Raw genomic sequence first — 12,528 nt, forward strand, 5'->3', positions numbered from 1 at the left:
TGTACTTCAAAACAAGGAGGAGGTTATCAATTCGTTGGAATATTTTTGTATGTACTTTACCGCATAACTTTAGACAACGTGAACCGATTTTGATCGGAGAGGTAGTTTCTTAAAGGTGGTCCCATACTAATTTGCTTTAGATCCGATCATTGGATCATGGCGAAATTAACGGTACTCTTAAATTTGTGTATGGGTGTTTCCAAATAATGTCGGACGTGACATTCGTACGACTTTAGAATTAAATAAATCATACGAAAACTGAAGTCACTTATAAAAAAAAAATTGTTGCGCTTGAAGCACAGGACCGACCATTACAACCAATTCATTCTTATTTAGAAGCAATTCGTTGTGGGTTTAATTTTGGAATTAAATTGGGATAACGGACGTAAAAGATTTTTGTTCCATACAATATTTTTACTAGAAATACATATAAATTAATTTTTATATTTAAGTTTTTCAGATCTTCACCGTTTCGCGTTTTCATAACATTTTTTTTTCGCCATCTGAATACGAAGTTTAAAGTTCTAACTCATTTAGTTGCATTTTCGGTTTACATTTTAATGGACATTTCAAGGCAGATGTCGCTAACCGCATAACGGATGTTTTTCTTCGAAATTTTTGTTTTAACAGCATACAAATTCCCCAAACAGTTTTTGGGGAATGATGCTGGAGTGACAGCCTTTGGCCAGATATGAATGAGGATCGTTCCGCTTACGTAGACCCGTCTGTTGTGGGAACGTGTTGGAAACTGTCGAACAGATAGGCCACCACCTCATCAGCTCATACCAGTTAAATGAACTAGTCGGATTCTGCCAATTGATCTACTAGAAAGTTTACTTACTGTTTCGGCTTTTCGCTGCAGGCTATATAGGAAAGAGGATATGTGGGGGTGCAGTGCGTGAAAAATTTTTACTGCCGACTTTGCGCACTTGAACAAATCTATACATAATACATATCGTCACCTGAAATGCAAAAAGACGTAATAAACATCGTCGCTGAAATACAAAAAGTCGTAACTAGTAAAAAATTCAAAATTCAGTTTTTGATTGATATGATGGATTTCATCGAAATACAACCAACTCCCACATCATTTTATGAAAAAAAATAAAAAATATTAGTCACGACTTTTTCCAATTCAGTTACGATGTTGTTACGTCGTTTTGCATTTCAGGTGACGATCGTTGTATATTCATGCGAGGTAGTAATTGTTGTTGTTGTTGTTTTTTTTTTTTTTTTTTAAAGAGGTTGGGAAGGTTGAAAAATATACCTTAATTAGTTTTTAACACCGTACAAGGCATGCATAGTCATATCAATTATATTTTATTTTCTCACACAATTGTATGTACATACGCCTATGTGTGTATGTATGTGCCATTTTAGAAGTAACAAAGGATAAAACTATTCATGTATGTATATCATAGATTAATAAAACCCCGAAGTGTATGTGTATACAAAAATATGTACATACATACATCTATATAGTTTATGCAAGTTTGATTTTATGCATCGAAATTGAAATGACAATTAACCATGAAATTTTTGTTATAAACTAAAGAAATACAAAAATCAGAATTAGGAATTGTAAATAGGTAGGTAGTTGTTAGTTGGTAGGTATTGACGAACTGCATACTTACATACATACATACATAGTATATGCACATACATAAATTCATCTTTGTGGTGTGTGTGTGTGTGTGTGTGTTTTGTGCTAGATCACAAATGAGGTTTTGCTGATGATGATGACGATGTTTTCCCAGCCTAAGCTAAATCCATACATACATGCATGCATACATATATGTATACATGTATGTGTGTAGTAATTAATTTACAACTGTAAACTGAAATTAAATTTGTATTAAATATAAATATGTATACATAAACTATTTTCTAGTTGCATAAGTTAAATTGTATTTGTGGTACTATACGATAAGTTGACTAATTTGCCTAAGCATAGTATATACACAAAAACTTATACAAACATGCATACATACATATACATATATCTATACTTATAAAATATAACTATGTGTATGCATAAGAACTTGATATATATATATATATATATATGTGTATCTTATGTATAATACATACTACATGCATAGATTATAAAAATCTACCGAACTAAAATACATACATATGTACGAAAATTATGTGCTTGCATACATAATAAAACATACACGCATATTCGCATAGTACATAAAAAGGCAACAAACAAAAATAGTAATGTTTGTCTATTTGAATTACTAGCGCTAAACACCGACAAAAATTGCACACTCACACATACACAGACATCCTTAGGACCGTTTTCATAGCGACGAGTTCCAGCTCCTTTGCCAGTTTACATTAGATTTTTGTACTGAAACGAAAGTTAATTCGCCAATGTGAATGCGACCCTTCGCCCATACATATATTTACACAAAAAACACATCCTCAATGCATTGTTGTTTGTATGAAAATGTTAATTTAGCACTGATACAATACGTAGCGTACTATAGAAATGCGAAGTTATCATAAATCAGAGATTTTCGTTACTACAGGGTACAACAAATTTAAGTGCTACCTCATAAAAATGTCATATTTTCTTTATATATAAATGAATTTGGTTGAGTTAAGCAAAAAGGTTTGTCAAATTAATTATCTAACTGGCATACCACAATGGTGAGGCTGTGGTATGTAGCCAGAGCTGTCAAAAGTTAAACTATTCTAAATGCTCTAAACTGTCCACAATATGTAGCTGTGGTTGTGGTGTATTATTACTGATGTAGCTAGTGAAATAGCTAGTTAGCCAGTAAAAGCTTATTGATATTCTCAAATAACATAGATCTGCGCTGGTCGTTTAAGAGCGTTGAACAGACGCTATCCATTTATGTGCCTGGACAGAATTTAAAATTAGATATTTCCAGTAATGATAGTGTATCGATGTAGTTGCCACTTTTCTATTATTATTAAATAAAAAATAATGCGGTTTATATTACACAAAAATATGAAACCTTAATTTCTTTTCAAAACTGAATTTTTTTTTTTTTTAAATATTTCTTATTCTCCACTTGAGATAAATTATTTTGATTATCTGCAATTTCTGTATCTCAGCCGAAATGCAATTGTTTTTATGTTATTGTCTGTAAACATTCGTCTAGTTCGACAAATAACATCGGAATCTTCATCGCTGGAAATTGGGAAATACTCGAGAGTCCAATTATAATCGTTAACAGCTGCAATTCTTTTTGAGTTTGAAGCGTGGTGTGCAGATCTCAAGAACTTTCAAAACTCCATATAAAAAAAAAACTCAAGAAAAATTATTAAAATTCTCGACCCTAATGATGAAAATTCATTTGTCAACCCTTTGTGTTTAATTCAACAAAGTTCGTTCATAAATGACGAAAATTTGGCATTTTTATTTAGTATCACTTAAAATTGCCGTACCCCTGTACTTTTTTTTGGTTTATTTTCTTTTTTAAACGTACCTTCACGCAAAGTCTACAATTAATTAAGTACATAAGGCAAACACACAGTATACAGCAAATAATAATGAACAAATTTAGTCGATATACAAACGAATTGAAAAGGAATATAGCGAGTAGTGTGCTGCTAAGCAGCTGAAATGTAATGAAATAGGCGCTGAATCGGGCTGTACGTATGAGTGAGTGTGTGCTGCTGGAGAGGGAGAGTAAATGAGACGACCGACCCGTAGAGGCAAATTTAAATTAATAGTTTTTATGTGGTTGGAGATGTGTGGTTAATTTGTCTGGTTGATGCGCTTATTTTACAAATACATATATATGTATAAAGAAATGAATACCCTAAATACACTTTTCTAAATCGTATTTGTAATATTTACCTTAAATATGACGGATGTATTTTTTTAATTTAAATTCATTTGTTTTTGTTTTTTGTTTTTTTTTCAACCTCAATGTACCTACATATGTATGTGCATATGTATGTTTGTTATTTTTATTTGATTATTTCTTTGATTTGCGGGATCAATTAAAATTACACGCACACATACACTCACGTTAAAAAAAGGAATTACGAAAAATTTGCTTTTAAATATAGAAGAGAAAAATGCTTATAATAATTTTTAACACTATTGCAGTTGTTATTTAAGTTAATAAAGCGTTTGCATAAGTTGATTGCCAACTCAACTATATATTTTAGTTTGCAATTATTTATTATCGTTGGGTGGATTGTTGGTTGCTGCTGTGCGAGGAAAAGCGACAAGTTTACGTATGACATTTTACTTGTGGAGAGCAATGGAGCATATGAACCCGGAGCTTACCTGCAGTTCACGTTTATTGATTATTTTTCGTTTCGTATTTACAAAAAACATACCGTTTGGGTATGGAATAAAAGTAATACTTTATTATACATACAGAGGGGAGTAGAGTTCACGGTGATTTTTGTTAAATATTTGCAAGATTTGTTAATTTTTTTCCATAAAAATATGGTTCATGCTTGAGCCAAATCCATATAAATCAACTTTATACAGAGCTTAGAAAGATTTAACAAATTTTCATTAAAATTTCAACTTTTTAATCTGATTTTTTTTTAAATTTTTTCAGCATGCATTTTGGTAGCAAGTTTAGTATAATAAAGTGCAAGTTTTCAGTGGCTGCAAAACCGCGTTGACCATTTATTTTTGTTTTATTAGATTTAATTTATTTTTTAGCTAAATATATGTAGCTTTTAGTACAACGAAACCCATATAACTCATACTCTTAAACTTTTGGATTTTTTGCTGGTCGTGTGCTGAACTCCAGTTGGCAACTGGAATCGGAGTTGCTATATCAGCAACTGCATTTTTGTGATTACCGCGGAAATTTCGATTGAGTTAATTTATTTATTTTTTTCAAGTTTTCTTCAGCTTGCTGGTACTTAAAAAATGTATTTACTCCAACTTTATAGCACTTGACTTGAGGTTGCCTTGCAGTCCATAAGCGGCCCATAAAACAGCATATCCGAAAGTTTTCTAAAATTTCTGCCAGAAAAAGTTTAAATTTTTTCCAAAATTTTTTGAGATTTGCTGAGTTTTTATAAATTTTGCAGAAAGCTTGAAACTGATTTCTATAATTTTGGTTTTGGAATTACATAGCTATATTTAAAAAAAAAAAAAAAAAATAACTTAAATAAATGGAAATTAAATTATCTATTAATACATCGCGCTGCTAATTTCGTGAACACTGCTGTATTTAAGACTTCCAGCTATTCTTTTTTGGATTTTTAAGGGGAATTGCGTAGAATTTCGATCTGTACTTTCCTCTTGTTTCACATACAAATCGTTAATAGTAGTTTCATCTGGTTTGGTGTTGTAACCGTCTAAGCAATTTTGGCTGAGTCCAATAAAGCACGCCAGCCATTTCACTTCTCTGCAAACTGACTCCAATTTGAAATGGCAAGTCGAGCCAAGTGATGAGCTATTAACATATTCCGAAAACGTGTAATTGGGCGATAAATCGTTGCTTGCTGCGAAGTCCGATATTTGACGATCGACCGATGTTTTTTTTGGTATTTGGTAAAGCTAATCAAAACTACTGCGTTTCATCTATACTGCGATGCTTCACACGCCACCACTGGTCTAAGAAAACCACAATTCGTCTAGATTTTCTCCTTTCATAATACCCTTCTTTATGTGCCTGATATCCTTCTGCCAAGCTTGTTGTAACATTTTTCGAAGATCGGCTGTTAGCGGAGAAAAGGAAGATTCTTATTCAGTAGTTGTTAAAAGAATCTGAGTTTATTTTATAGGTTTTTAAAATAACGAGTAGCTCACTGGCATCCTCAATATTAGGCCACGGCTAATAACAACTTCGATCCGCAATTCTAAGGGCCGTTTTCACCAATCCCTGGTTGACACTAATCACGAGTTAAACATCGTTAACGATACCGACTCCATGCATATGACCAGCGTTGCGGTTTTGATAAAATTTTAAAATTTTTGATAATTTTTTTTTTTCTAAATTTTAAGTTGGATACTTTGATTCTTTTTTGTTAATAAATGCCATATTTAGTTACTTTTGGCTGCCAGAAATGAATTTTCGCAAACTATGAATAATATTTCTAGTTTAAAGGCAACTCATTTCTTGTTATTTAAAGCCTTAAAATTTTATATGTAGATATTTATTAGTTTGATTTGGTAACTATTATGAGGGAAATGCAACCCGGAAATTCTTTGCACACGCCGCTGTTATAGGGCCATTTACTTTTGAAACAATTTTTTTTCGAAGAAAATTCAATAGGATAAATGTTTGTCTATGCAAAAAAATTCGAGAAAGTAATACCTACATTTTCTATAACAGAATGCTGGGGAGTTGTTGTCGAAATCTTCCTTTCCAATCAATTAAAAATCCAAACTACCCAGACTGTAATTTAAATTATGTACATATCGATGGTGCTCTGCAATAACAATACAATTCAAAATTCAAAATTCAAAAAATAAAACCCCTTACTACTGTTGAGTGGCTCATGTCTCTAATCTAAAGTAAGTAGTAAGGATTACTGCACTAAGCAAGGTGTGGGACACTGTCAAAAACACGACTAAGAAGCTAGAAGTCATCTCAAAAGTAGAGTAGCTGAAATTACTATTGAAATTCGCAAAAAGCGTTGACATATACTATACTTTAGGATGTCTACTTTTTAGCGCCTTAAATCGAACTCCTACCGGCAACGCTAAGGACCTACCGGTCTATGCGTGGCTCAACGCCCGCCAGATTACCTAACATATCGTTAAATAAATTTGTTCTGAAAACTGTTTCTGAATGGATTTCCATAGAAATTCTCGAAGTGCGCCTAAATGTATGCTGTCATTGTAGTGCAACACTCCAGCGGTTTTTTATCAAACCAAGTACTTGTATCAAGGAAAGAAGAATCATTTTGAGCGATTTCAAAAAACTCGTGTGTCTAATCAAGAAAATAATGTGCTTTGGACTCAAATATCATAAGATTAGATAAGTGCATATCTATTAATAAAATTTCTCAATTAAGGAAGATATTATGTATGTACCGACTCTCGACTCGTCGTCCCTATCGCCATTTGGAAAAAATACTATGGAACAACAAAATAGTAAAAGCATACCATTCTACAGCGGCTAATTAATGCAGAAAAATTACTCGTATATTCTAATAGCGGTCACCCCTGGGCAGGCAATGGCAAACCTCCGAGTGTAGTATTTCTGCTATGAAAACTTCTCTTAAAAATACAATCGCCCTTCAGAGTCGGCGTAAAACTGTAGGTCCCTCCCCCTCGTGTGACAACATCCAAGGCGCATGCCACAAATCGGAGGAGAAGCTCGTCTAACTAAACACTAACATATGTAAGTGTAATCGCCAATCTATTATTATTATATATCTAGATGTAGATAATAAGTACTAAGCTATGTATAAGGCATAGTTTTCAAATAAAAACTGACAGCCGAATTTATAAAATGTAAAATAAATATGTAGATTTAAAATGCTTTATACTTAAATCGATAAACTGTTTGTTTAGAGCTCTTTTTAAAAATCGACTATTCGGCTATTCGGTTAGTCGACTATTTAGTTGTTTAGCAACTTTTTTGTCGGCTGATAGTCGAATAGCAATTATTCGATGAAACACATGAATTCGACTAACCGTTCACTATCGAGTAGTCTGAAAATCGACTAACTGAAATTATTCGAATCGTGACTGTCATAAAATTATTCTTATTAGCGCGGTTGGGTTTTGTCAATAAGCATATGTAAGTATTAGAAAATATAAAAAACAATACGGGGGGTTGTTGCTTTTCCAACAACAAAATGCCTACTAGATTGCTACCTAGCAACTTTACACTAAAAATGTTTACTGAAAGAAAACAATTCGTCGAAAAATTGACAATGAACTGTTTGTCGACTAGTTGTTTGTGAGCGCTTAGTTAAAAAAAGTAGAAATGAAACGGTTAGTCGATTAAATGAAGTCGAATATGTTTTTAATCAACTTTTGGTGTTTGACTAACCGAGTAGTCGACTAATAAGAGCTCTACTAACTATACTTGCTTTTTAAAATTTACTTATTTTTTATGAATGGGCCACATATCTTGGGGTTACTTCTGTACATGCATACATATGTATTGTATACTTTCGATAACGCATGCTTCCCAAAAACCAAAATCCATAAATTGGAGAATATCCATACATACATACCGTGGTCGAAATAACTATAGCTGCACCATATTTGACAAGTTTTAACATGTTATTCTTCCAGTTATTTAATTTTGGTTATTTTGTTATATAAATATTGTTCATTCTTTAACAAAACCTGTGTAAATCCAACTTTCAAACTTTGTGCAATATTAAAGAAAAAAAATCAACAAACTTTCGTAAAAATTTCTAGCTTTTTTAATTCGATTTCCTCGAAAGATTCCGAGCATCCAGTTTTGTAGCCCATTGAATTCTAGCAGAATAAAGTACAAGTTTCAAATGGCTAAAAATTACGGTTGATGTTTTCGATTTTTTTTGTCCCATTTGCTTCCATTTAACGAATACACACAATTTAGTTTTATATGGAAGAAAACCGTAACATCTTCGACAAAACAAAAAATCAAAAAAATCAACCGTAAATTTTAGCCATTTGAAACTTGTTTATACTACAATAAAAAACAAAAATAAAATTTCTAAACTTTATGCAAAACTCAGGAAAACTCGATGAATTTGAAACATTCAGCCTCATTGCGAGAGTCGTGCCGAATGCAAGTCGTTTTTCGAGAGTCGAATCGTATCGAAAATTTAACGTCATTGCCTAAAATTTCCACTCGACTAGTGTATTAAAACGGAAGAACTTGGCAGCACTGCATAGTTTTCGACAATTTTCGTCGTTTACTTATTTCAGCACGACAGTAGACAATGCTAATGTTGTCGAGTCGTACAATTCAGCCTAATTTACGACTTACGCAATGAGGCTGATTATAATCCAATTTTTTAGAAAAACTTTGAAAATACAGTTTTGTAGCCCATTATAATAAAGTGCAAGTTTTAAGTTGCTGAAAAATCGCGTTGATTTTTGGAATTTTTTTCGCGGAAGGTAGTTTATTTTATTTTACTAAAAAAAAAAATCATGGCCCAAAAATAACCATTAAATACCAAGTTCATTGCAAAACCGTTATTTTTTTTAATCAAGAATATTCGATAAATCTTTATTATTTTTTTTTTCGATAAAAAATAAACGTTATTTTTGGATTTTTATTTTGTCGATGTGATGCATCTCTTGAGAATGAATTTTTATGACCGTTTAACCTAAAAAAATAAATCTGAAAATATGTAACGATTATGGGACGATCGCAGGAATAAAAATCATAAAAGAACGATCAAATTTAATTGTAGAGTGTAAGTCCAATTTTAACGGTTAAATTATGACTTAATATCAGAGCTGGGTCGTAATGATTCCTTTAGGAATCAAATTACTCCCAATTACAGATTACAAGGAATTGTAATTAGGAATCAATTCCTTCAGTCCACAGCAAAGGAATCGATTACTTTTTCAATTCCTTGAAGTAATTTCAAATGTAATTGGTTTTTTCTTTAATTCCATTACAAGGAATTTCATATTGTAATTGGAATAAATTACGTGCTAGTAATGTAATTTTTTTTTTCCAATTCCTTTGAAAGGAATTGAAAATGTAATTGATTTTTTTTCAATTCCATTACCTGGAATTGCAAGAGTACTTTAGTTTTTTCAATTACTCAAAGGAATTGTAAAAGTAATCGAGAAGCTGAAAGTTCATTCACGAATGTACAATGTGGAATTTTCGTTGTGGTCAAAGATTAAAATCGAAAGCACACATTGGACATCTTCTATGTATATCTATATATATAAAAATGTTGTGTTCGTATGTCACGGTCATCAAAACCCGAGAACGGCTGAACCGATTTGAATAATTTTTTTTTTTATTATTCGGTATAGTACCAGAATCAATGATATCACAAAAATTTGGAGGGTTGCCAGCTATTTTAAAATTTTTAAACCCAATTATATTGATAAAATTAATGAATTATTACAATATGGGTATCAAGTTAAAGAGGTTTAAGAAAGATAACCACTGGAAGCATTTTTGACGAGGGTTGCCACCTATTTGAAAATTTAAACTAAGTCAAATTGTTAAAAAAAATGAAATATTGCCATGTGGGTGTCAAACTAAAGAGTTTTAAGAAGGCTTACTGCCAAAAATATGTTTGAGGAGGGTTGCCATCTGTTTGAAAATTTAACTAAATTACATTGATAAAATAAATAAAATATTACAATATGGGTATCCAATTAAAGAGGTTTAAGAAAGATAACTGTTGGAAATATTTTTAAGGGGGGCTGCCACCTATTTGGAAATTGTAACTCAGTTAAATTGATAAAGTAAATGAAATGTTGGCATGTGGGTGTCAAACTAAAGAGTTTTGAAAAGGCTTACAGTCTACCATGAACACTTCCAGAAATATGCAATATGAAAAGTTCGGTTTATATGGGAGGTGCCACGCCCCATTCTTCAACCATGCAAATTTTTCTCCATGAGTATGGAATTGGTCTTATAACTATATGTATATATCACCATACCCAGTTCTAGTCCTCTACCACAAATATATGCAGTTTGAAAAATTCGGTTTGTATGGGAGGTGCCACGCCCCCTTTCAATATCGAAACTTTTTTTAGCCTATAACCATCCGTGGAAAGTCTGCAGTATATTCCGAAATTTCAAAAAAATCGGTACGGCCTTTCTCGAGCTTTGCGAACAGAAAAAAATGCTTTTCAAAATATATATTAGTATAGACTAGCCAATATCTGCTTGTTTTGCGGCTTAAAACACTACTACCGATGAAAATCGATGGATAAATAAGCAAGTTTGCAAGGGTTAGGTTGAAGTGGCTGCTAGGCCCAGAGGGCGCCAGCACACTTAGGCCCGATCATAGCCCATTGTGATTTGCAAGGGTTAAGTGAAAGTGTAATAATTTTTTGTATAAAATACTAGCAGGAAATAATGTTACCCATACGCCATATCGTACATGACCGTATGACCATGTTTAAGTTTGATTTTTTTCATTCGCAATGAAAACTTAAAATGAAAATAACTTGACTAAATGACCTTATCTAAAAAAAAACGGTATACAGTTCCGTAACATACTACTTAAAATTAATTTTACGTCTCTCGGCGTTTTTTGTGTAATTTTTGCGTCGTTACAGTGTTATCCTCAAAATTTAGCCATAGCAATGAAATTTGTTTATAGAACTCTGAGGAGGTAGGATCTCCAGTCCCACATGGCTCGTAATTCAAGCGGACTCTATCCTCATTTGTAACGCAGGATACCAGTAAGAGTACTTCAAAGGCCCCAGAAGGCACGCCATTTTGGGTAGAATTAAGGGTACCATAATATACGCAATTAACTCGGTGCATTTTTATAAATACGCAGGGATTAGTCCAAGAGAACAGCAGTGCCCAAGGCAGCAACATTTATGGGTCTCATCTGCCGCGAAGCGCGTTCGCGGTAGGATCTGGAAAATTTAACCGTTACCCTATAAACTGAACAGCTACAGTCTAAGCTATTCAGTTTTCTTAAAGTCCAATTAGTAATACTACTTAGGTATAAGTTGTTTATTCAAGGCAGTTAGCAACCAAGAAATTTAACAAAGCTATTGAAATTCAACAGTAAAAAATTTTTTTTTATAAATTTTTCGATTACTTTTTAAATTACTTTGAGGAATGGAATTGGAAAAAAAATCAATTACATTTTCAATTCCTTTCAAAGGAATTGGAAAAAAAATTACATTTTCAATTCCTTTCAAAGGAATTGAAATAAAAGAAATTACATTACTAGCACGTAATTTATTACAATTACAATATGAAATTCCTTGTAATGGAATTAAAGAAAAAAACAATTCCATTTGAAATTACTTCAAGGAATTGAAAAAGTAATCGATTCCTTTGCTGTGAGCTAAAGGAATTGAATCCTAATTACAATTACTGAGGAATGTAATTGTAATTGTAATGTAATTGCATTTACCCAGCTCTGCTTAATATAAAGATCATAATCGTTATAGTCCCTGAAAAAAACATCGTTATACTAAAATTAATGGTTACAATACTTTATTTTTAATTTTTAAATCTGATTAGAAAGCTGCAAATTTATTGATTTTCCTGAGTTCTGCACAAAGTTTAGAAATTTTGTTTTTATGTTTTTTTTTTTGTGGTAGTATACATAGTAGGTACATATATATATTTTATGAAAAATAGCGGAAAAAGTTTCAAATAAAAAAATGATGCATACATTGTGCTAAATTCTCTGTGTCAATACTTTTTCCGACAGTGCATGTATGTATGTATATTTAAAAACGATATACATACATATGTAATAAACAATCAGGCTCTAACCGAAATCGTATTTATGTAGCTTCTGTATAAGTAAAAACATATTTTCCACTTATACATATAATATTTTGTACAGTTATTTTAGATATTTATTCACACATAAAAATACTACTTATTACAGATAAAAATATACAAACAATTGCTAAAGTGCCTACTATATAATTAATATATATAT

This window comes from Rhagoletis pomonella, unplaced genomic scaffold (genome assembly GCF_013731165.1).
Source record: "Rhagoletis pomonella isolate Grant_MI unplaced genomic scaffold, Rhpom_1.0 Rhpom_scaffold_02077, whole genome shotgun sequence".
Lineage (NCBI taxonomy): Eukaryota > Metazoa > Arthropoda > Insecta > Diptera > Tephritidae > Rhagoletis > Rhagoletis pomonella.